General features: G+C 41.8%; 1 protein-coding gene across 1 annotated transcript in view; it reads right to left on the reverse strand.

Annotated features, from left to right (window-relative positions):
• Positions 1 to 26,034, reverse strand: part of LOC138968016 (serine-rich adhesin for platelets-like) — a 305,824-nt gene that overhangs the window by 206,893 nt on the left and 72,897 nt on the right. The window lies entirely within an intron of this gene.

A 26,034-nucleotide genomic window follows, 5' to 3' on the forward strand; every position in this document is an offset into this window, starting at 1 on the left:
CGTACGGTGACAAAACGTATGTGCAAATAATTTGGGAGGGAAATCGATTTGCTTTTCACATTTGAGGAACCTGTCCGGGCATGCGCAATGAAGGTGGTTTTCATTCCACGCCACTCTTCCGTCTCCGAGGAAGGAACAGTCGTACGTACTCTTCTGTCTCTGAGGAAGGAGAAGTCGTCTGCATGTGGCATCCGGGATCAAAACTCTTTTTTATTCTCAAATGACATATCGGGTTTGTTTTAATATTTAAAGCACGAATCAGGAATAAACGACCCTTTGGGTGACCGTATGCGCTATAGCTCTCTAAGTGTACTTATGTGTGTCAGATGGAGAAAAACTCTCTCTCTGATGAAACAACAGAAGCAGGACCAATGAAGCACGTGAAAACAAAACGTGTGTCGGTATTCAAAGCCTGGCCAGACACCTCCCCACACGGCAAAAGCAGAAGACAAATTCAATGATCGAGTTATCTGGTAGGAGCTAATGCACAAAGATCAAAATCCTCGCCTCAATTTACGCTAAACTTTACTGTGGGGGGCTGAGAAAGAAAGAATGTAGGGTTGACTTGCGAGAGAAAAGTTGGGGAAAGTCATGAACACTTTAGAGTGACGCACCATTTACATTTCAATTGTTTTCTCTCCTCTGTGTGCACTAAACTGAATCGGCTGAGGGAAGGAGGGGGGGGGGACGAAGGGGATGTACTTAGAAAGAAGAAAGAGTAGGTGTAGAGGTGTAAAACATAAGTGTGACGCGCAATTTACATTGCATTACTGTCCTCTCCTCAAGTTACCCTAAACTTCATTGCCGAGTGTGTGTGTGGGAGGTGGGGGGGGAAATTGGGAGGGAGGTTGACATAAGTATGACGCAGTATTTTAGATCACATTTCTGTTCTCTCGAGTTACACTGACTGAAACAGAAGAAATTGGGAGTCAAAAGTCTGGGGAGCCATAAAACACAAGTCTGTACATGGGTACCAATTTAAACAAATTTTCTGTTCTCGAGTTACACGAAATTCAACAGGAGAAAATAAAAACACAAGAAACAGTGGGAGAAAACAGTCAGGCCAGGAGCTATAAAAACATTTAAACGTGACACTTCTATGGCGCACTAGGAACGGTTCGATTTCTTCTATACGATATAACGCCACGGTCTCATTTTTCCTTTGCGTTAGCTTATGTTGTGAAGATTTATTACATTTATTGTTTATTTTAACAAATAGAATATCGTGTCCTTCTCTCCTTCCATCCGTCTATCTGACTGTTTTGCCTCATCATGATTGCACAAGCACCTCACCAAAGACAATCTGTATATCCAGTTCCACGCTCAAAAGTCGAATTTCCTTTCCCTGTGCCCACGATGTCATACGATACAGGGAACCTAAGGTCCTTACCCAATACCAATAATTTTCCCATGCAACTAGAGGGAATATATATATATATATAAAAAGAGAGAGAGAGAGAGAGAAAGGGAGAGAGAGAGAGAAAGAGAGAGAGAGAGATCGAGAGAGAAAGGGAGAGAGAGAGATCGAGAGATCGAGAGATCGAGAGAGAGATCGAGAGATCGAGAGAGAGAGAGAGAGAGAGAGAAAGAGAGAGAGAGAGAGAGAGAGAGAGAGAGAGAGAGAGAGAGAGAGAGAGAGAGAGAGAGAGAGAGAGAGAACGAACGAACGAACGAACGAACCAACTTTATTTTTCGAGGGTAATGGAGTAGATACAGCAAAGATCTTTTTTCATCCAGCCCTCGCCCAAGAGGGAATTAACTAAGCAGTGCATAATATTAAAGCAGAAGAAGAAGCAAAACAAAAACATAAAAACATGGTTATTAAATCAGACAAAGAGAAAAAAAAATGTTCATAGCATACATGCCAACATGGTCATTGGTAATGGTATACATTAAAACACACACTTTGACACACACGGTCACATGCACACAGACACACACAGACACACATGCACATACAGAAAACACACGCACACACAGACACACACGCACACACACATACACACACACACACGCACACGCACGCACACACAGACGCACACACGCACACACACACACACACGTACACATTGTACACATAATCATAATGTATGTGCAAAATCCATGAAGAGAACAACGTAAACAGAGAGAGAGAGAGAGAGAGAGAGAGAGAGAGAGAGAGAGAGAGAGAGAGAGAGAGAGAGAGAGAAAAAAAAATTAACTGAAATGAGAGAGAGAGAGAGAGAGAGAGAGAGAGAGAGAGAGAGAGAGAGAGAGAGAGAGTAAGAGAGTAAGAGATATTCCATGTCCCCCCTTTTTTTCTTCCCGAAAAGGATGCTATCTCTATCAGGACTTTATTTTGGCGGCGAGAAATATGATTAGCCTGTGATGGTGAAATGGAACGTGCCTGGCATCAGACGGCAAAATATTATGACTGGATCAATTGCTAATGTGTCCACGCCGCTTAAAGGGTATGGTAGACGTGTTCGTTCTTTGCGGGTGCGTTGTGACTTCTGTTAAACGTTCGTTTGCTTGGTTGGTTGGTTGGTTGGTTGGTTCGCTCGTTGGTTGGTTGGTGGGTCGTACGTTTATTTGTCTGGAAAGTGTGATTGCTGACTTCATTTTTGTCTCACGCAATTGATAAAATATTTCATTGGCAAACTTACACAGGCCAAGTGTCTGTCAATCCGAACTCTCGGCAGAAAGAATGCTGGTATTTTCTAGTTTACAAGTACAAGAAATATTTCCATAGTAGAATCGCAGAGTCAAAGAAGCATCTCATTGTACATAGATCGTATTACATTACAGTTGTCGAACGGAGGAGAGTGCCAGGTCGTATCATTTTAGCCGTTGTAATATCGACATGGGGGGATCAGGTTCAAACTGTAATCTGGCCTAGATGCTGAAAGATTAAGGAACGTAACCGAATAGTCATATTACAGATGGACCTATGAAAAGACCATATACATAGTTTGGCTCAAATGTTTTTACTCCGAGGCTTGAAAACAAAGTGATGAAAATAACGCAGAGTTTTTCTTCTGTGTGTCCCGACCGCAAGTCGCCATCCTTCTCAATCGGAGGGGGGATCTTATTGGGTCAAAATCATGGTCGTTACAACTCAGGCAGCTCTTTTGCCATTACTATCTTGGTGTGTGCTGTGCACAGGGAGAGTGGGGGGGGGGGGGGTAGGCGAGGGGCAGGTAAAGGATAAAGGAGAGAAGATTCGGGTCGTTACAGCTCAGGCAGCTCTCTTGGTCCTTACAATCGATGGCCAGACTCAGCCGGCAGAGCACAATTGGCTAAATTGAAAGCGCCGAACTTCCCCGGACCCGCCTTTATGCACTGTGCAAGCAGGGGAAGAATTGACACTGTCCTCTTCCATGGAACAGCATCCTGACAGAATTGGGCCGGGTTCCTTGCCCCCTGGAACTGCTACATAGGCAGGCATTGCCCCCGGATCTTTTGTGAATTTGAACGATATGTTGTTGAAGGCTAAACACACATATATATACACACATAATCTGTTGTATGAAACTTCAAAACCAAGTATTCTAGGATGCCCTCTTCTACCTCCATTTCTGCCGCCTGAGATAAAATGAAAGGAGCCCTTTCAGATTTCAAGCTGTTGGACCATGACACAGCCTGCCAGTCTTCCACACCCTCATCTTCAAGACTGTTCGATTCTTGAACGGGTAATTTGTGGCTCAGTCGCTTAAAAAAATAATCTTGACTAGAGTACCTAACACATACACACTGGACAACTAGCATGTATTTGTGCATGTCGAGCCAACAGTTCAGGTGAGTTTACATTGTTTCGGTTTTGTAACTTTCTCAATAACAGTAACAATAATAACCACGCTTTATTGTCCATTAAAATTTACTTTGACACACCCAGCCGATTATAACTTCAACATTTCATAAGCATGATACGGACATTCAGGAATAAGACAAAAACACAAAGAACACAGCAGCGGTTTTTCTGAGCTTCTTGAAAAGGTACCATTCAAAGTGCTCCTCGTCCAAGTGGAAGCTCTGGTCATTGTTGGTTGAAGGAAGGAGGAGTTTAGCGCAAATCTAACCAGACGACAGACAGTTCCAGCTTCAACCCGGCCCCCTGTCAAGGAAGAAACCATCCAGCTGTTCGGGTCGTTATTCGGAGAAACCGGGGCTAAATGTAAGATCGTTAGAGGGAAGCGGGCTAAAGCCGAGCTAAAAGAGCAGACGTTTACGTCGTCTTCAGCTGATTGCACGGGCCGGTGGACAGAGTGGGAAAGCCCTCCTCTATTTACCACCTCTTTGCTTCTACCCACTGTCGAGATGCTGACTTGGAGTTCTAGAGACTCAGGCCATAGCGCTAAAAAGCACTGCGACTTAAAGGCATACTCATTCGGTTCACCATCTCAGATCTGACCAGGTTTCCACGTGGGAGAAGACCATTCCTCCACTCTGACACATACAAACAATCAACTCCAAAACTGCTTGCTGTGGTGAGTTGGAATTTTCAGATGAAATGATTTCCACGAGCGGATTTTCAGAAATTAAATTCTTAGCAAAATGTCCATTGTGCACAGAAAGCGGTTTACTGTTGGTATGTGTTCAAAAGCCTGGACATATCTATGGTCATTTGCTAGATGCTGCGACGGGCACTGTGGCGGGGTGGTAAGACGTCGGCCTCTTAATCGGGAGGTCGAGGGTTCGAATTCCGGCCGCGGCCGCCTGGTGGGTTAAGTGTGGAGATTTGTCCGATCTCCCAGGTCAACTTATGTGCATATCTGCTAGTGGCTTATCCCCCTTCGTGTGTACACGCAAGCACAAGACCAAGTGCGCACGGAAAAGATCCTGTAATCCATGTCAGAGTTCGGTGGGTTATAGACACGCGAAAATACCCAGCATGCTTCCTCTGAAAGCGGCGTATGGCTGCCTAAATGGCGGGGTAAAAACGGTCATACACGTAAAATTCCACTCGTGCAAAAACAAGAGTGTACGTGGGAGTTTCAGCCCACGAACGCAGAAGAAGAAGAAAAACCTAGATGCTGTACAAGGGAAGAAAGGCAGCTTTAACGTCGTCTTCAATTGATTGCAGGGGCTGAAGACTGATCGGTGGGCATGGAGACGATCTGGGAAGCTCTCCACTAAACTGTTGGATACATCCTTCTTTCTTACGCCACTATCGGGACGGGCATGCTTTGTGAGGCTCAGGTCTAAGACCCACACAAAGCGTGAAGACTTAAAACGAGACGCCCGTATCGTCCACAGTGATGGAAGAGGCTGAAGCGGGGTAAAAAAAACAACAACACACAAAGAAGACGAATTAAGTGAAACGCATAACGCTCTCAGACGATCTAAGCCTTCTTCAGAAATAGAAGTGCAAGGGGAGAGGAGGAGGGGAAAACGGACGACAAAGCCTGAAAAAGGAGACATCTATATTTTCTTGCAAACATGAGGAGGAAAGCGGATGATGCAGAAGAGACAATCGGGCGTTAATCCCGCAAAAAGACAGTTATGCCGTCTCCAGTAATTGGAAGACGGGGGCGAAAGAAGAACTCCGCCAAAGAAGCGACGGCCCCCCAAAAAAGAAGTGTCTGCATGGGTGGGATAATGGAGAAGCGACTGGAGAGAGAGAAACGAGTGTTCAATGAGACATCTACGTCGTCCTGCCTGATTGCGAAAGAAGGGGATAGAAAGGTACAAAAAAGAAATAAAGCGTAATTTCCGAGACCTGAAATTCACGCCGAGGGAAATGATTAGACAGCAGGCAGAAAGGAGTCGGCGTATAAAAAAAAAGGAAAGAGGCGAGGGCAGCGGAGATAATAATTGATGAAGGCCGAAAAACAAACAAGTCGCGTAAGGCGAATACAATATTTAGTCAAGTAGCTGTCGAACTCACAGAATGAAACTGAACGCAATGCAATTTTTCAGCAAGACCGTATACTCATAGCATCGTCAGTCCACCGTTCAGGCAGTGAAATTGACAAGAAGAGCGGTTTAGTAGTTGCGCTGAGAAGGATAGCACGCTTTTCTATACCTCTCTTCGTTTTAACTTTCTGAGCGTGTTTTTAATCCAAACATATCATATCTATATGTTTTTGGAATCAGGAACCGACAAGGAATAAGATGAAAGTGTTTTTAAATTGATTTGGACAATTTAATTTTGATAATAATTTTTATATTTTTAATTTTCAGAGCTTGTTTTTAATTCAAATATAACATATTTATATGTTTTTGGAATCAGAAAATAATGGAGAATAAGATAAACGTAAATTTGGATCGTTTTATAATTTTTTAATTTTTTTTACAATTTTCAGATTTTTAATGACCAAAGTCATTAATTAATTTTTAAGCCATCACGCTGAAATGCAATACCGAAGTCCGGGCTTCGTCGAACATTACTTGACCAAAATTTCAACCAATTTGGTTGAAAAATGAGAGCGTGACAGTGCCGCCTCAACTTTCACGAAAAGCCGGATATGACGTCATCAAAGACATTTATCGAAAAAATGATAAAAACGTTCGGGGATATCAATCCCAGGAACTCTCATGTAAAATTTCATAAAGATCGGCCCAGTAGTTTGGTCTGAATCGCTCTACACGCACGCACGCACGCACGCACACACACACACACACACACACACACATACACCACGACCCTCGTTTCGATTCCCCCTCGATGTTAAAATATTTAGTCAAAACTTGACTAAATATAAAAAGAAAGGAAGAAAGAAAGAAAGCAAATGTAACAAACATGAAAAACGGACATGATTAGACGGGCTCCACCTAACTTCCTACGTACCACGACACGTACAGGTAAACTGCCAAAATATTATTAGGAGACGAAGTGCACTTTTAAAGGTACTCGGCAAGAGAAACAGGAGATTTTTCGGCACAAGGTTAAACATTCAATTTGAATGTGTGCACACAAGGACGATAATAGGGACATATCATGTAACATACAACTGATACGTTTCCCTCGGTTATATGATATGGTTAACCATCAAAGTATTTAACAAACTACAAAAAGAAATGCATTTAAGCGACAAAGATAAAAAGAGGTTTATGCGTAAAGGTTCATATACAATTAGGATAGAAGAGAAAATTCTCTTTAAGACAAAAGATGAGATCCCGAGAACAACACGTGGTTTGGTCCCTGGAATTATACACTGTCAAAAACATGGATGCAAGATGTACTTGACAAGATGGTGGTTTTTGTGTGTTTGTTTGTTTGTGTGTGTGTGTGTGTGTGTGTGTCTGTCTGTGTGTGTGTGTGTGTGTGTGTGTGTGTGTGTGTGTGTGTGTGTGTGTGTGTGTTTGTTTGTTTGTTTGTTTGTTGGTTTTGTTGTTTGGGACAAAACAAATACATGAAAACAGCAAGAATACTCTACCCATCAACAAAAAAGAAAAAACTCAAGGGTTTTGTAGAATACTCAGGGTCATACATTTAAGTGGGAAGCATTCCGAGTTAACAAATCTAAACGGAAAGCAGACAGTAGCACAGAAAGAGACATTGATTATAAGCAGGGCACGTGGCACACATCTGATTTGCAGAGGTTGCCATGTATGCTGCCACTAACCTGGACAAAATGTCAGCCACCGTAGCAGTAGAGATGTGACATTTGTGGCGACATTACTGTCTGACGGACACAGAGCTCTCTCTCTCTCTCTCTCTCTCTCTCTCTCTCTCTCTCCCTCCCTCCCTCTCTCTCTCTCTCTCTCTCCCCCTCCCTCCCTCCTCCCTCCTCCCTCCCACCTCCCCTCTCTCTCTCTCTCTCTCTCTCTCTCTCTCCCTCCCTCCCTCTCTCTCTCTCTCTCTCTCTCTCTCTCTCTCCCTCCCTCCCTCCTCCCTCCTCCCTCCCACCTCCCCTCTCTCTCTGTCTCTCTCTATCTCTCTTTCTCTCTATCTCTCTCTCTCTCCCTCCCTCCCTCTCTCTCTCTCTCTCTCTCTCTCTCTCTCTCTCTCTCTCTCATCTCTCTCTCATCTCTCTCTCGTCTGGCTTTCTCATTTCTTTCTCCTCGCCCCAAGGCCCAAACACGCAGACCCGTCCCCCTGTCACGGTAGATGGCGCGGTTCCCTGTACATTAAATAACATTGCACTTCACACTCTCACGAACCCAGCTCGACACAAATGTAAACGAGACAGCGCCAGGTTTACTTGCACTATAGCGATAATGGTTGCAAGCAATAAAACGAAGCGAATTTACGAGAGTAGGGTTCCTTTAATGGACTTATCCATGGTCTGCGAACACGATCGTGTGTTGAAAGCAAAGAATGTGCCATTAATGTAAACTTAATCGACAAAAACAATGTTGTAAAATTCTAATAAAACTAATTAAATCTACGATACATGAATGTGGACAAGAATTATGACTGAAGTTAACGTCTTTAGAAGGTTTTGATTTTAATTCAGTGGTGACACCCTTGTATCCTTGACAACTACGTAATCTGCATTAATATTTTGGTCTTTTTGCGAGGCAAGAATGATCAGTAGCAGATCACAATTCCAGCAGCAAAGGAGCAACAGATGAGAGAACCAGAAAGGGATATGGTGAGAAAAGGGAGAGGAAACTGTCAGAAGATGGATACATCCTGTCACGATCACTAAGGCCTAAAAAAACAATAGGTGTGGTTACGGTAACCCGACCTACCCTATTTTTAGGGGCCGACCCTATAACTTTTTATTACATTTGTCCAAAAAAAAAAACGAGTGCAGAAAACGCAATGAAAGCGAAAGCGCTCGAGTCGCACACTTATTTCCCTGTCAAGTAGGTTTAATTTGTACACATTAAAAAAAAAAGTTAAAAAAAAGTGATTGCCTACCTTCCAACCCTATTTTTTTTTGTGGCTATGTTACCTTAACCACACCCTTTTTTTTTGGCCTAACAGAGGCGCGATAACAATGATTACCACGAGACAGATTTATGTTGTCATGGACATTTAGTACAACAAACACAACAACATACACAACAACATACATAGATCACATTATGTTGATCTAGTGTACAACAGTGACACGACTGTGCTCTATTCAAAGAGCTGGCCAAGACTGTCATTATTTCACATTGGCCTTGTAGCTAGCTTCTGAGCTAGCTGCACAACAATGAATACCCAGAAAGGAAAATAACCTGTCCACGGAATACAAGCTGTTCAAATCGTTTGATTTGCTGTGTGCTAGAGATCAATAGAACGAGGTTCCAATGCATGTTTCCTTTTGTCAATTCGTTCCATAAACTAAACTTTGTGGGGGTTTCTTAATCGTTGCTCTTGCTACAAGAAGTCATTCATCCTACACTACTCGACGACTAAAACAATGTTAGTACAGTTTGTTACTGCCCACAAATCTATTTGTGTTTTAATAATAATAATAATAATAATAATACGAGAATTTATAACGCCCACATATCTCACCACAAGGCGACTCAAGGCGCACTCATTCACATACTTTCGCATTTACAACTCAAGCACACTCATATTCATTTACGTATCAATGATATGTTCCATTAATGGTCAAGGTTACTGCCAGGAGACACTATGACGGGCTTTTGATTGATGGCATGATTGATATGATTTAATGGGGCCATTGACACTGCTGGCGGCTGTCAAATGACCATTAACCTGAGTCCCTTGCCTTGTCGCGACACAGGATTAAGTCACGGGCTGAGAATAACTGAGTACCTTGCACGTGAGACCGAGAAAGAAATCGATGGGATATAACCTGGTACTACGATCAGGTCTAACACTATGTCAAGTACGTTTGAAGAAATTGGTCGTTCTGTTGTTGTTGTGTTTTGTGGGGTTTTTTGGGCGTCATTTAATGCTATCCTAGATCCTCTTTTTTATAGCACCTAAAATAGATTCTAGTACTTCAAAGAACATTTCCAGGCCAACTCAAAGCTCATAAAATTAATATTTATGCAGAAAACGCACTGCTCCAACGCTCAACCCCAAAAATTAAATTCGTTATTCCTGAATAAGCAGATATAGCTCAGTCGGTAGCGCGCTGGATTTGTATCCAGTTGGCCGCTGTCAGCGTGAGTTCGTCCCCACGTTCGGCGACAGATTTATTTCTCAGAGTCAACTTTGTGTGCAGACTCTCCTCGGTGTCCGAACACCCACCGTGTGTACACGCAAGCACAAGACCAAGTGCGCACGAAAAAGATCCTGTAATCCATGCCAGACGGTTCGATGGGTTATAAAAACACGAAAATACCCAGCATGCTTCCCCCGAAAGCGGCGTATGGCTGCCTAAATGGCGGGGTAAAAACAGTCATACACGTAAAATTCCACTCGTGCAAAAAACACGAGTGTACGTGGGAGTTTCAGCCTACGAACGCAGAAGAAGAAGAAGAAGCAGAAAACATGCAAGTTTTCTCAATCGAGACATCCACCCCTTTCCCGTGTCCATTCATACTTCCTCAGATGAGGGTGAGGGAGGGGGGACCAACAAGTCAGGAATATAATATTATGCAAACTGCAAAATAATGTTTCCAAATCAAAAGAACATAAGTTCTAACAGAGAGGATAACTTGTGGGGAGATTTAAAAAAAACAAAGTAAAATAAAAAAGAACATTTAAACCATTATTTAGCTCTTCCTCTAAAACAGGACCGACTCTCTTTCAAGTATGCTGTATTAATCCACACCATGAGAAACATAAAAGGTTTTTGGGTGAGTGGGTGAGGAAGATGGGTGTGGGGGGGTAATGGTGAGAGATTTCTAATGTCTTCCGCGACTTCTTGTTGGTGGTGGCGGTGATGATGGTTGTGCATCGCCCCAAAACACGTGAACGATAAAGTAAACTTTTCATGTACATCTCACCTTTTACTACGAACCGACGGATTAGCATTCGAGTTTGAGCAGTGGGGCTGTATGTGGCCGAGTAAGTAGTAAGTAATCCCATGGCATTTATTGACCATCTCTCCCTGCCAGCTTCTCCCCAGCAGCTGTCAGACAAGCGCGACAGGCTGTTACTCCCAGAGAGAGTCCCTTACACTCTTACGCCGACACTCACTGAACCTCCCTAAAGTCTCGTTGACACTACCTCTTACTACTTTCATGTCAGGCTAGGATCCTTCAAACTCTGTGTGCATCTCTGTCTGTCTGTCTGTCTCTCTGTCTCTGTCTCTCTCTCTGTCTCTCTCTCTCTCTCTCTCCCTCCTCCCCCCTCCCCCTCTCTCTCTCTCTCTCTCTCTCTCTCTCTCTCTCTCTCTCTCTCTCTCTCTCTCTCTCTCTCTCTCTCTCAAAAGTAGAAGACACAATAACCGTTAACTGAACTTTTTTTTAAAAATCCGTTTTAGTTTTTGTCTGCACACTTCCAAAAACACTTATTCGTACCAGTAAACATTTCGTGTTGTACATGATTAAAGTTAACGTTCCAACAATTAAGCTTTCTTCTTTATTCTGAAAGATAGTCAAGGTGGGTATGTTCTCAGGCACTGAATCGGCGCCTTGAAATTACACCACAAATCCTGCCGTTAGAGTGAGTCTGGTCCTTCCTGACCTCTTCTTTTCCCAGCCATCGTTGTGCAGGCTTTGTGTCTTCTTTACAGTCGCAGGTGCTGGTGAAGCGACAACATTTACTTCAGATGACGAAGCGTCCACCCCCTCCCCCTCTATTCTGACCCCTAGACCCAACCCCCTCTACCCCTCCATCCGTGACCCTCTCCTCCCGCCCTTCATTAGGAAAGTTGCAATTGCCCAGTACCTGCCTCACGAACACACGACTGTAAAAGGGCAGAAGGAGGATCACCTGGTAATGTGTAAATAGAGGTGTCTTTCACAGATTGAGTAACAGTTTATAGGACTGTTACCGCTACCTTCCAATGTGGCAAAAGAGTGGTATTTATAATTCAATTAATGAGATTTGTCTGACTTGCTTTTGATTGTTCTTAGTGCTTACAACGACACTTTCAATCAGTGAGACCTTAATTACTGGGGATTGTTTTGGGCCCTTGCAGCGACACTTAAAATCAATTAGATTTCATTTTCCATGGATTGTTTTGGGCCCTAACAACGACACCTACAATCAATACAGAATACAGAATCTTTAATTGCCCAAAGTTGGGAATTTGTGATGACATTGCGGTTAAGAAACATTTCAATCCAGCCATATACACCAACACACGCATCAATTATACAAACTGGTCGACAATCAAAGAGACTTTATTTACAGTGGACCGGCACGGTGGTCTAGTGGTAAGGCGTCCGCCCCGTGATCGGGAGGTCGTGGGTTCGAACCCTGGCCGGGTCATACCTAAGACTTTAAAATTGGCAATCTAGTGGCTGCTCCGCCTGGCGTCTGGCATTATGGGGTTAGTGCTAGGACTGGTTGGTCCGGTGTCAGAATAATGTGACTGGGTGAGACATGAAGCCTGTGCTGCGACTTCTGTCTTGTGTGTGGCGCACGTTATATGTCAAAGCAGCACCGCCCTGATATGGCCCTTCGTGGTCGGCTGGGCGTTAAGCAAACAAACAAACAAACAAAATTTACTGTGGATAGTTTTGGGCCGTTGCAGCACCACATACAATTAGACTTACTCTTGATTGTTTTTGAAGTGAGGCTAGACTTACTGTTGCTTTGGGCCCTGACAACGATACGTACAATAATACTTGACTAATTGTTGAATTTTTAAATGTTTTATTGTGGAGGGGAGAAACTTGCAGGGAGGGGTGGTCAATAAATGCGAGGTGATTTCATTTGTAATTGTAAGCCATTACAACCACAGCGAATTTGCGGCGGGTATTCTAATCAATGAAATAATGCTACCGGCAATAGACATTTCACTCTAATGGCTACGGAAGCGGGTGGCCATCAAGCAGGTGTCAAAACCATTCTGTCAAAACATGCACAGACTCTATCAGTGAATACAAATTACTGGTAATCGATCGATCACCTGACCAGCTTTATGGTTAGAAGATCGGTCATTTCAATAGTGTTAAAGGTTAATGTTGTATAGATTGTACCTGTAGTGATTCACTGACAGATAAAATGTCCTTCTTTGCAAAATGTGAGCATCAAATAAAGTAAAATAAATGCAATTAAATTTGTAAAAGGCACGGTTTTTCTGTATCTTCGTCGTAGATAATGTATTAGCACCATCAGTACACAGACAGACAAACGGACTGACAGACACACCTCCAATATTGCGGACACCCAGACAGAAAGACAGGCTGACATACAGTAGGACAGATAGACACGTAGACAGACACACAGACAATAAATCAACTTACACAAAATTCAACAGAAAATATCAGTTTATTTCGACACCCAAATTAGCCACTGATCACGGAACACTGCTTATCCACACTGCACAATATATATATACAGTCTCATCAGTGACAGGTTCAAACCCCAGAGGGACTGGGGGCAAGGTGTCTAAATAGAGACCTGGCTACGCATCCCAAGAGGACGCTCCACAAACACGGCTAACCAATCCCCGCACCCTTCCTATTTGTTGACGGCTGTGCTGACACATACACTCCACATTGAGTCACCCCCATATGTTTTTCTCTTCCTTTTTTCCCTCTCTTTCTCTTTCCTTCACTTTCACTTTCACTGGAAAGGACAAAAAGGGACAAGGGAAGGGGTACGCATAGAGCGCGTTGGAAAAGTTCGAGGGCTACTTAGTCTCCTTGTTTTCTTTTCTTTTTTTAATTTCCCTGGAGGTAGACCACGAGGCGTTCGTTTTAAAGTTTCTCCAAGTTCAGCTCAGTTACCTTATTTCTGTCTAGTCACCCGGCAGTGCTCCAGTCAGAGAGAGAGAGAGAGATGATGATGATGATGGAACTTTATTTTTCAAGGATAGAGGTTTAAGGCGACGCCTTTTCTTACAACCGGTCCTTACTTCTAATACAAATGTCTAATAAATGATAAACAAGAAAAGCAACATGACAAATAAACAAAGTAAACGAACGAACCAGCAAACAATCGACAAGTAAGCAAACAAGCAAATAAACATAAACAACAAAATGACAAAGTAAGCAACATACAAATCGAAAGCGAAACATGCAACATGCTAATTGAGGTTACACATGTAAAGTGATCGACGGTAAAATTCACACGATACCAACGTTTACACTAATGCTAATAATGATTATATGGTGTAAATGATGATGATGATGATGATGATGATGATGATGATGATGATGATGATGATGATGATGATGATCAAGTGATGATGATGATGATGATGATGATGATGATGATGATGATGATGATGATGATGATGATGATGATGATGATGATGATGATGGAAAATCGCAACATAAATTCCACAAAATACATATTCTTTCTTTATTTGGTGTTTAACGTCGTTTTCAACCACGAAGGTTATATCGCGACGGGGAAAGGGGGAAGATGGGATAGAGCCACTTGTCAATTGTTTCTTGTTCACAAAAGCACTAATCAAATATTTGCTCCAGGGGCTTGCAACGTAGTACAATATATTACCTTACCGGGAGAATGCAAGTTTCCAGTACAAAGGACTTAACATTTCTTACATAATGCTTGACTAAAATCTTTACAAAAATTGACTATATTCTATACAAGAAACACTTAACAAGGGTAAAAGGAGAAACAGAATCCGTTCGCCTCTTACGACATGCTGGGGAGCATCGGGTATATTCTTCCCCCTAACCCGCGTGGGGTACAAAATACATATAATAAAGAACATATTTGTGTAATTCATAAAGCTTTGCCAATTGCTGACAGCTAGCTACTTGCACGTGTTAAGACTAGTATAGCCATCTAGGTAGACATAAAATGATTATGCAGAGCTTGTTTAAAACTCTTTAGTGAGGTTAATGATCTTATTACAGACGGAATGGAGTTCCACACCATAGCGCCAGAGAAGGCTTGACTAGTTTTGAACAAATCAATCCTGGGTATTGGTGGTAGAAAATTGATAGACCCGTACCTTTCGGTGACTCTGTGAAATAGGTCCTGAATATAGATGGGCACTTCGCCATGATATACTTTATACATCATTACAGTCTTATTAAACTGTAACTGTTTAACTAGCGGCAGGTAGTTTAGATTCTTTAACTTCAAATCAGCTGATAATTGTGGACCATTTAACATGATTTTAGCTGCCCGACGATGTAGAGAGTTTAACTTTTTCATGTGAATATCAGAGACGCCATCCCAAAGAGTTGATGCGTAATTAATATGGGATAAGATGTGGGCATTATAAAATAGTTTTAGTGTTGCGATATCGACATATCTTAACTTTGATAGCAGAAACACATTCTTGGATACTTTTTGACAAATATAATGTACATGAGATTGCCATTTTAATTCTTGATCGACTATCACACCCAAAACACGATGTTCCGTTACCTGCTGAACAGGTTGTGATTCCAGAGAAAGATTTAACTTAAGAGGTCGTGACTGGTGTTTTTGTCTTGTTGTAATAATCATGCTTTTTGTCTTTCCTGGGTGCACTATCATAAAATTCTGGTTACACCAACTGTTGACTTCATTCAGACTAGACTGTAAGGAAATTTCAATTTCTTGAACAGTCCTACAGCTTGTGTGAAGCGTCGAATCATCTGCAAAAAAAATCCGTTTTAACTTTGGAATTAGATATATGAAGGGGGAGGTCATTAATGAATACACAAAACAAAATAGGCCCTCAAACTTACCCCTGGGAAACATCCTTTGGGAGAGGTTTTACCGTTTATAGAAACATACTGTGTTCTGTTGACAAGATATGATTTAAAGAATGAACACGTTGCGGGATTGTTCACGTACAATGCGAGTTTATGTAAAAGTAATGTGTGATCTACAAGATCAAAAGCTTTCTTAAAATCAAGAAATACAGCCCCTGATATGTCCGAACGATTAATTGCCGATAGCCAGTTATCAGAGAGGGGGGGGGCTGGGAGGGGGCAGGACACCGCTATTGCTAAAGTTTAAAGACGGACAGACAATCAGACAGACAGACAGACAGACAGACAGTTTGCACACTACCCCTTGCCTGAAAGTCCTGCATCAACGATCAAACTTGAAGAAAAATACATGTCTGCTAATAACAGGAAAACTTGTTAAGAGCTTACAGATAAACGCGTAACCACATGGAAATGACAAATAACCGCAATTCATTATCAAAAGACGAATTCTAGAAATGACTTGCTCGGTTTTCTGTTGGTCGTGGAACGGACATGTCCTTTCAAGACAGTAAGGCAGACACGCACGGCCATTCAGTCATCGAAGCAGGAAAGCGATCATTGCGGCAAAGCAAGAGGAGTGCCGATGAGCATATTATCAACAGAAAAGGGCATCGCATCGAGCCCACACTGCACAACGTGCACAGCAGAGCTCATTATTAAGCCGCCTTTGTGTAATAAAGCAGCTTTTAGATTTCACTCTGTCTGTTTGCATGTTTGTTAGTTTGGTTGTTTGTCTACAGGTAAGACTTGTATCTCTGGTACTCTGGGGACAATTAAGCTCAAATTTGGTGAGTAGCTTGGCATACGGTGGCATAGGGTGTGTGCAAAAAAATAGGTTCCTTACGTTAGTCTTTACTATGCCTCCACTAATCAGAAGCAGGTGTTCGTTTCAAAATTTCGAAGGGGCACAACTCTTCCGTGGTAAATCAAAAGACAGATACAGTTATTTGCAAACATCATCTATCATAGTTTACTGTAACGAATGCTGTGTTGAAGAGAGTTCGGGAGGGGATGTGGGAGGGTAGAGGGAGCGGTACAGTTGAAGGGGGCTTCTCGTCTCAAAGTAAATGAGTTACAAGGGAATCCTCGAGGCTATACTACACTCTACACACAAATGCCGCAAAAGCGTCCGGACATCAAGTGTGTCTGTTCTGAAACAAGTTCAGCTCGAAATTTTCAACAGGACCTGTACATCTTCAAAAATAATGCACTTTGAATGTCACTGTAAGGAGAGTATTCGAATATAAGCGTGGGAAACTCACACAATTTGTTGTTTTGCTCTTTAAATATCTGAGTCGGCAGCATTTCAATTACCATCGGTAGAAGCAGTCGGGTAGCCTACCTTTAAATATCTGAGTCGGCAGCATTTCAATTACCATCGGTAGAAGCAGTCTTTACTTTATTTGGTGTTTAACGTCGTTTTCAACCACGAACGTTATATCGCGACGAGGGAAAGGGGGAGATGGGATAGGGGAAAGGGGGGAGATGGGATAGAGCCACTTGTTAAGTGTTTCTTGTTCACAAAAGCACCAATCAAAAAATTGCTCCAGGGGCCTGCAACGTAGTACAATATATGACCCCACTGGGAGAATGCAAGCTTCCACTGAGTACAAAGAACCAAACATTTCTTACATACTGCTTGACCAAAATCCTTACAAACACCGACTATATTCTAGACAAGAACCACTTAACAAAAAAGGAGAAACAGAATCCGTTAGTCGCCTCTTACGACATGCGGGGTGCAGAGAAATAAGGATGTGGAAAAGAAGACTTTTGGTAAGTGAAATAAAGGTGATGGATCCAGTCAGGTAGAAATAAGACAACAAGAAAAGAATTGGAAAACTGCAGGGAATAGTAGGGAGAGTTTTCTTGGAAGGAAATATAGGTGAAAGGACTGGTAAGGCAGAAATAAGACAAAAGAAGAGACGTAAAGGGGTGGGGTAGCTCTGTACGCTCCCGCCGCGTGAAGGCGACCCCATGGGAGCGTAGAAGCAGTCGGGTTTCTGATAAGGCAGACATTGTAGCTACAAAATGTAAACTACGAAAGACATATCTTTGCTCAAACTTTTTATCTCCGCCGTTTAGTCTAGCTTTGTCGTTCCTTGTGCGATTGTCCTCAGTTTGAAAGCTGGCCAAACCACACACCACAAAAAAACTCACCCTCTATTAAATGTGTTGCATGACGCGTTGGAATTTGTAACGGGCAAGATATATATAACTCAAGGTGTGCTTTATGCTCTCTTTCTATCCTCCTCCCTGCCCTTGATTGATCTTATCGGTAAAGATGTCGTCATGTTAACCCCCACGCCCCAACACGTCAATAGGACAATTCATTTGTGACACGAGGGTCAAATTAGGTGAGCACCTTGGACTTAGCGGCTCCACTCGCTGAGGCAGTAAAACTTCTTTACACGATTTCACGCAACGATTAGACAAAGACAGAATACAAGTTTGACTGGTGTGGAATGTTAAGTGGGAGACTCGCATGCAATAACCGTACATTGCAAGGGGCGGGAGGTCCCATAAGTGCATGCCGCACATATATATATATATATACACACCCAACAACACAATGACTTACTGGTACAAACCATTACACACTTACACACACCTACACAGACTTTTAAACATACACATAGACACACAGACATGAACACATCCATACATGATCTCAAACACGCACACACTCACAAACAGACGCACGCACGAACACACGCTCGGACGGCGAGCACACACACACACACACACACACACACACACACACACACACTGTGACACACACACACACCACACACACACAAACACTGACACACACAAACACTGACAAACACACACACACACACACACACACACACACACACACACACACACACGTCAGCCATGGTAACTTTAATGTTGAGAGACAGGAAAACACAAGAGAGACGAAGAAGACGAAGAGAGAAGCGGAAACGCCGAAAACACTCCATGGTTACTTTAATGTAGGGTGAAAGTGCCCCCACCGTTCAGGCAGCCCATTGTTTTAACGGGCTGATGGTAACCAGGGGACTTGTTTTAACACTTCAGTCGCCTCTTTCAATAAAACTTACTTCTTTTAAAACTCTGGGGAAGGGGGTAAATATACAAGCAAGCAATGCGTCGAATACTTGTCAGTGCAGATCAATGTTTCTGTTAGTGTTATGTAAATTCACAGAATCCGAGTAATGAATGGAAACTGGGAAGGGAGGGTTAGCGGAGGGGGGGGGGAGGGGGGGAGGGGGGAGGTCAGGGTAGAAGGAAAATTAGATAGAGGGGAAAAGTGACGTACAGTTAAAGGAACGAAACAAGATGATCGGTACTACTCACTACTAGTACTTAGTAGCAATCGCAATTTTAACGTACATGGATCAGTTGAGTGCAATATCTATGGTCCTTGTAATGGTAAATAGATTCACTCTGCATGAGGATTAAAAAAAATCTCTCTCTCTCTCTCTCTCTCTCTCTCTCTCTCTCTCACTCTCTCTCTCTCTCTCTCTCTCTCTCTCTCTCTCTCTCTCTCTCTCTCTCTCTCTCTTGTTTGTCGTTTGTTTTTATTACTTCTTTAATTGATATTCCAACATTTTTAAAACGTATTATCATTAGATTAAACCCTCCCATGGGCGAGGGCTGGATGTAAAAAAGCACCTGTTTGCTTATGCCATTACCCTCGTTAATAAAGAATTTGTCATTGTCATTTGTCATTGTCATTGTCTCTCTCTCTCTCTCTCTCTCTCTCTCTCTCTCTCTCTCTCTCTCTCTCTCTCTCTCTCTCTCTCTCTCTCTCTCTCTCTCTCTCTCTCTCTCCTCTCTTCTCTCTCTCCCCAACTCTTTCTGTTCTTTGTTTATTTGGTGTTTAACGTCGTTTTCAACCACGAAGGTTATATCGCGACGGGGAAAGGGGGAAGATGGGATAGAGCCACTTGTCAATTGTTTCTTGTTCACAAAAGCACTAATCAAAAATTTGCTCCAGGGGCTTGCAACGTAGTACAATATATTACCTTACCGGGAGAATGCAAGTTTCCAGTACAAAGGACTTAACATTTCTTACATACTGCTTGACTAAAATCTTGACCAACATTGACTATATTCTATACAAGAAACACTTAACAAGGGTAAAAAAAGAAACAGAATCCGTTAGTTGCCTCTTACGACATGCTGGTCCCCCCAACTCGATTGGCTGCAAAGGTTCAGCATGGAACCTACAAACCTACATTATTCTTTATTTCCATTAGGCCAAAACAACATACTAAACAAAAGCAATTACTTATATGTACACATTGCAAAACTCTGCTTAAGACAAAAGAAACCTTGAAACACTAAACGACATTGCACGGATGAATACACTAATCCTGTTGAAAAATAGATTAGCCCCACAGAAGTACGTTTCCCATAAGCAGAAAGTGCACACCGCATACGCATTGCGTATTCACCTTATTTGTGGACTAACGTATACATGAAAACCCCAGGAAAACTGGGCTGCAGAGGTGTTTAGATCTTGTATAAATTAAACGTACGAAATATAGCTACAATGAAGGAAATACAATACAAAAGTCTGTAAACAGGTATTTATATAAGAATCAAAAACAAGAAACTTAAGTTCATGGAACGTTTAATTATGGACACATCAGAATATATGTTTACATGAATATAATATTATAAATGATTTCAGAACTTAAAAGGTCACGTGTCTTTTTAAAAATGTAGGAGAAAGGAAAAATCAATGAAACCATTACAATGGCACAAACGAAAACTGAAGATAGTTGTATCTCGCACGTATGTCCATTTGAGATTCTATTTTTCTTCAATTGTATATATAACTTCTTCGGACATTGCTAATACTGTTACCACACCAATATTATTACAACAATAATTTATATGACACGGTTGAATGACTGCGGACTCCTTATGACAACCTGATCTGCTTGAGTACACAAAGTCTGTTTTGCCCTCAATGCGCAGAAAAAAAGCCTCACCGTCATGTATTGATCTAGGCTACAAATTAAGCAAATATTTTATTCTTTTCTTCGCCGAGACAATCGCAGCCTCCACAATAAACAGATAATTGTAGACTGTGTGTGTCAAAACAAAAGCAAAACATATTCCAATTCTAGAAACTCTCACAAAATTATGTACGTAAGACGTTTATTTACATCTTTTAGTCTGTTTAGTCACTTTGTAAGTATACGAAAACGTTTTCTAGGTATGTGTTACATGTACTAAAAACGTAAAAGCGACATTTTCACTTGGCATACCCACTATTTTAACTCCAGCGTTACACAGTCACGAACATACACAGCGGAGTGCATTGGTATTTTCGTCACAAATCTTCAAGCGCTGCCTCTAACCTGACACATGCCCGCCACGTATTCCTACTTTTTATACGACGTTGCTAATGGAGAGACACGCGTCATTTCTTCTACTGCACAGAACATCATATCTGGCACAAAAACTGGACCCACAGTAATAATAAAAATAATTAGGATATATATATGGCGCAAATCCTAAAACAGTTCTCAGCGTCTCACAAAAACATACATAAACAAATTATTGTGTACACAATTCAAAATCAAATAATAATTAACATCGACGGAAACTAATACAATTTACAAAGTTTCCAATGCACATTCATGAATTTTAAAACACAAAGCACACAAGTAAATGGCATACATCAGCTATTGATCTACAGCCCAATCAAAAGAAAACCAACGCGAACACAGAATCTTTAAAGTATGCCCGGCCCCCTCGATCTTAACATCCTCTAAAACCTTACTGTACGAAGCGTTACAGTATAGTACCTTCATGTACTTGATGTATCTGTTTATACTGGTTAACTCATTGTCTCCCAGGTACGGATATATATATCCGTACCCACTCATTTGGCTCTATATTCGTGTTACGACTGGAATTTACGTGTGTATGTCTGTATGTATGTATATCTACTCCTATCAGAAATTGTGCGTGCTACTCTCTGTTTACTATCTAGCCTTCACACACACACACACACTCCAACCAGGCACAAAAACACGAACACAGTTACGGCCCTTTGCCTCTGTACCTCTATTAGAATGTTCAATAACACAACATAAACATATTATTCTTCATCCATTCTACAGATCACTCCCGCTCAACATGGAAGTTCTATTTCTGTTAACACACAGAGTCTAACTGCACAAAATTACATACATGTTATTTTGTCATGCAGTCTACAATTCCCGTGCACATACGTATAACACTTTAAGCTTTGTTCCGTGAGAGCCCGTCTGTCTCACTACACACGAAGTCATTGTCTCAAGCAATACTTCTGTCAATATTCACTTCTGTTACACACAGATGACAAAACCCACGACGCTCGACGTCTCGTGGTTGTTCACTTGGGAAACGTATCTCAGTACAGCTATCACGCTGGTTAATTTCTCTCAGTCGTACTCACAATATACAGTGGCACGCACTGCTTCACCCCACCCACACAACTGTCTCGTGTGGTGGAATGGGACGGGGTTCCCGTTTTGCAGCGCTTCACGCCGTCTTCCCCTCCATCATTCCCGCAGCTCTCGGCCGGAGCTTGAGGGTTGAACCTCCCGTCTGTTTCCCTTCCGCGACCGCTCTCGGCCCGGGTTACCTCCGCGACCCACTCGGCCCGGGATGCTAAAATACACAAGTTTAAACTACCATAAGTCTCCATACTTGAATAAACTTTTCTGACATTCTTTATCACTACCGTCAACTAACTTATGCGGTTACAGTATATACACCCGCTTACTCATAAGCGACTTCATTTCCGAAAAACATGTAAACATTCCCTTTTCAACAATGGCTGACATCAGCGCACGCTTTTCAGCCAATTCACACATGACTCTCCCGGTCATTTCTCAAGTCAATATTTCCGAGCAAAATAATATCTCCGAGTAAAATATCAATTCAATAAATACCTGTAAACACAGCAATTGAATCCACCGATTCAATACCGGCACGAGTCTCCAAACGACCTCTAGCGCCCGGTGAGAAACTTTACTAGCAGGAGACACTTCTGTTCCTTTCAGTGGTCTCTAAAGTTCTGAGGCTGTATTATCTTTACAACGCCACCTCAGTCAATACTCCTCTCTGATTGGTCACCGACAATACTGCACTGCGTCAGTGACGTTTCACCGTACGGTGTCTACTCAAAGTTCGTGGCCCATGAAACTTTGTACACCTGCGTCACATAACTCCAATATACACTATGTGCAAATCCGTTTGTCACATTACCCCCTCCTCCCAGAAAAAAAATGACCGACCGAGGTTATTTTTTCTTTAGGATAACAGGTAAAAGAGGGTAACTACCTCACTGCAATACAATTACAATATCGCATTCCACTACGGATTAAAACTGTCGTAGCTGACATAAGAAACAAACTTTCTTATCCACTGATCACATATGTCCAACAACACTACTTTATGTCTGATAAAGTACTTCTTCCTTCTCTTGGAAGATTCCATTGAGTTTTTCTTTTAACTCACAAGTTCCAATCATGTTGCTTTCTAGCTCAAACATGTAATGTCTTTCTTTAGCATCTTCAATTTTCTTATCTTGAGTCCACGACTCTTCCAACATAGTACAACGACTCATGTTTCTGATGCTAAACCGACAAGTAGTCAAAATATCATGAAAACCATTTTCTTGATCTCTTTCTGCGTGTGCCACCATGGCCTACAGCAGCAGTAGACTCAATTAACCTGGACTTCAATCTGTTCATATCTGCTTGCAACTGAATGAGTTGTTCTCGTACAACTGCCAAGTCCTGATTCGAACACCCAACCTTCTGATCTGGAGTCAGAATCACAGGTTTATCAGGAGGGTTTCTTCTCTTTTCCTGCACACGATTTGTACTAGCTGTAACCCCCTCAACATCAGGAAAACAGTCTGCACTCCCTGAAATCCCCGGAATGTTGCCTATTATCAAATCAGCGACAGGATCATTCAGGACGCAACAAACCATTTCTCCCGACACATAAGGTGTCTCAACTTTAACTTTCGCCTGAGGATAAGTAAGGACCTCTCCACCAAATGTCTTACAGGTGACCTTTCTACTGACCATCTGGTCTTTTGACACCAATCCTCTACGCACTCCAGAAATCGTAGAACCCGTGTCACGGAGTACTGTACACTCACTCCCGTTGACACTACCATGTTCTAACTTCAAACACCCAACTTCCTGCGTAATTGGTGAAACGACTTTCGCCACAGCTGAATTTCCCGACACTTCATGCACCTTCTGGTCTTGGCCCCCAAAGCCATGATCTGTCCGCAAAGGACAATGTCGACGCCAATGACCTTTTTTTCCACAAGACCAACAATCATCTCCACTCTGTCGGAATGAACCGCCTCTACGACCACCATTACGACTGCGTCTATCTCCACGAGGATAGTATGTATCACCTTGTGACTGTGCCTGTGCATCAGACGTACCTCTGCCATAGCTCCAGCTACCTTGTCCACGCCCACCAAAACTAGAACCAAACCTCCGAGACTGCGGACCACTTCTACGATTATTGCTTTGTGAAAAAGCAGCTGCAGCGTACTCTTCGTGACTACAAGAACCTGCAGAAAAAATGGTGGGTCCAGACTTTCGTGACAAGTTTTTTCCAGGTCTCGCTAAGCGATAGCTTTCGGCAGCTTTGACCATTTCATCCAAAGTAACTAGACCTCGTTCTCGAATGAAAGTTGCTAAGTCAGCTGAAACGCTTTCAAGGAATTGTTCTCCCAGAATCAAGTTCACTAGACCATCAACATCTGTGGTTATGTCAGATAGCGCAACCCAACGATCAAACAATCGTCGTAATTCAATCCCAAAAGTTTGGAACGGTTCCTTTTCACTTGGACGGATATTTCGTAGTTTTTGTCTGAATGTTTCAGACGTGCACTGAAATTTCTTCAGTAAGTTTTCTTTCAAACATTGGTATGTTAGTTCACCAGCAGCAGCAAGGCTATGGTATAGGTTTAATGCATTGCCCTCTAAAAGAGCAGACAAGTACGTGATCCACCTTGTCTCTTCCCATCCCAGAGATTTTGCATGAGTTTCAAATCGGAACAAGTATGAGTCTATATCATCTTGCTGTTCCCTGAATGCAGGGAGCCTGGGGTAAACAGGGCGAGCACCTACATTAGTGTGAGAATCCCGACCATTTTGTGGTGCACGCGACCCAGCACTAAGTTCAGCCTGCCTAATCTCAAGTTCTCTTTGCTTTAACTGGTGTTCCATTTCTTTATCTCTTCGTCTTTCCTCAATTTCCAATGCTTTTTGTCTCTCTTCTCTTTCCAATTCTTTTTGTCTTCGACTTTCTTCAATTTGTGCATCTTCCCTTTCTTTTTGCATTTCATCCTTCTCTCGTTTTCTCTCCAAACGATCAAAACTCTCTTTCACGTATTTCTCACGTTTCTCTGCAGCCAGACCCAAAGTCTCTGCCTGTTTTACAAACTTTTCAAACAACGCATCATAATCATCTTCGCTCTCCATTGTGTAAGTTTTGAACTTTCAAAATCACACCAAAATATGTCCAAGTTTAGAGAAAAAAAAAATTTTGAAAAAGTTTCAAAGAATAATGCAAGTTCAAGCAATCTACTTGAAACTGTCAACTACCACAAAAAAATCTTTCAGCAGATACAATAGTCAACAGACTATATCCAAACACGTTTTGGCGTAAATCTCACGCAAAAATATCCAACAACTTTAATTAAAGTCAGATACTCAGTTAATGAAGTCAAACGAATCTTGTTTCAAAACATATATACAAACACAAACAAGACAACCCCAAACCACAAATAGTAGGAAAAATTCAAAGTTCAAAGATGCAAACACAAGTAAATACTTAAGACTAATCAACAATCTAAATACGAAATCAGAAAATCAAACCGAAAATAAGTGAAGTCCAACTAAAGGAAACGCAGTTGGAAGCAAAATAAAAACAAAGTTCCAACAAAAAATTTATGAAGTAAAACAATCCATATTAATCAAAGTTTTAAATAGTAGCTTAAAATAACTATGTTATACAACTACTAATGAAAATAACTTAATTTAGATCAACAAGACAACAACAAATGTAGTTGGAGGCAAATAAAACAAATTCCAAAAAAAAAATATTAAAGTGACACAATCACCAAACAGCAGACTAAATTAAACAAAAAAATTCAAAGTACCTAATCTACTACCATAGCAAATAACAAATCAAAAATAAACTAAAAGTTGAACTAATTAAAGTCTATATCAAAATATCACAACTAATTACCTTAATTATTTACAACCAACTTACAAAATCACTAAACCTAATCAATCACACTAACAAACAAAAATTTCAAGATCAAATTAGAAAATTTCAAAGTCAAAAAGAACAAAATTAAACAAA

This window comes from Littorina saxatilis, linkage group LG6 (assembly GCF_037325665.1).
Source record: "Littorina saxatilis isolate snail1 linkage group LG6, US_GU_Lsax_2.0, whole genome shotgun sequence".
NCBI lineage: Eukaryota > Metazoa > Mollusca > Gastropoda > Littorinimorpha > Littorinidae > Littorina > Littorina saxatilis.